The following is a 1,485-nucleotide window of genomic DNA, read 5'->3' as shown; positions in this document are numbered from 1 at the left end:
CCCAGTCCTTAATGGAATCTTTGTAGATCCAAAGGCTCAATTGGTGGCCTACAGCTGTCAGTCTGCGGGGAAGCTGTTAGGCCCATGCTGTGTTTTAAATTATTAGTTGACAGCTCCACATAAAAATCTGATTTTAGGCTTCTTTTGAAAAACCATTAGGTCTGACAGTCCTGGGTGGGCAGTCCCACCTAGATAAAATCAGCAGATGCTGAGAGGCTGCTGCCCCCTGGAGGTAGGACTTGTGCCCTGCAAGTCTCCTTTTTGTGGCCCACTCTTTTGTGTCCTTCACCTGCCCTGGCCTTAGGGAGGCCTGGAATTTGTAGTCCCTGACCCAGGTGACATCAACACTGTCAGTTAACCAAATATTTCTTTTTAAGGTTAAAAGTCCAACGGGTACAAAAGATTATTTAAGAAAAAGTGAATCTTCCTCCTTGTGAGGCCTCTGACTGCCCTTGTGTGTCTCCTTCCACAGATATCCTAGCTATCCTTCTACAGGTAGTCACCAAACACTCATTGGCATTTCTTATGTGCCAGACCACAGCTGGGCAGCAGGGTCACATGGTACTTCTTCCAAATGTGGAGTCAGGCATTTCATAAGACCTTTGAAGGGAATTTCTAAAATTGAGCTCACACATCTCAATTTTGTAAAGCCTGCAGTGTTTTCTGTTGCTGCCTCAGGCAGAGACCACTCTACTCGATGTGATGTCCTAAGTGGACTTAGCATTATGCAACCCCCTGTGGTATAAAGAGATGGCTCTGGAGCTCCAACTGTCCAGGTCCACTAACCCCAGTGTTCAGATGGTGCTCCTCACAGGGACATCCAGCTAAAAATGCAGGGTCTGAAAGTCTGATGTGCCTGAGAACCAAGGCATGTGCTGTCTCCCCCTACACCTTTGCGCCTCCAGGGGCAGGCACCACTTTCTAACTTTCCATGCTAGCCATTCCCCACAAACATGGAGGCCTGCGCTATAAGGTGGGGACATAGACTGGCGTCTCAGTTCAGAGCAGGCCTGCAGTGACTTCCTCTAAGAGATGATGCTTGGTCAGGTTTGGTGTGGGGATTAGAAGTGAAGATGGCATCCTGTAGTTCCCTCTCTCAGGCCACCAGCCCCACCTCACACCTCATTCCCCATGGTTGTCAGGCACCAGCCTTCTCCCACCCACACAGAGGGACGTTTTAATAACAGTGTGTCTCAGAAGGCTTGGCTGTAGGTCAGACCATTGTGCTGGCCTGGGCTATTTGGGTTTGGCTAAGTTAGTATCTGGAAGCGCCCACTGGGGGAGTCAGGGTGCAGGAACCTGCGCATCTGGAAAGTCTCCAGAGAAGCTCTGCAGAGTGGGAGGCCGCCTCTCAGCAGTCTGAATCAGGGCTATCACAATGTCGTTCAGAACCACTCCCAGTTAGGAACGGGGTACGGATCGACAGAGTAAGCACAGAAATCCCAAGTAAGCTTTCATAACAATTTTATAAGGTTTGTTGAGTAT

This window comes from Chinchilla lanigera, unplaced genomic scaffold, assembly GCF_000276665.1.
Source record: "Chinchilla lanigera isolate Chin_1 unplaced genomic scaffold, ChiLan1.0 scaffold00051, whole genome shotgun sequence".
NCBI classification, from domain to species: Eukaryota; Metazoa; Chordata; class Mammalia; order Rodentia; family Chinchillidae; genus Chinchilla; species Chinchilla lanigera.
Note: the sequence above shows the minus strand (reverse complement) of the source record.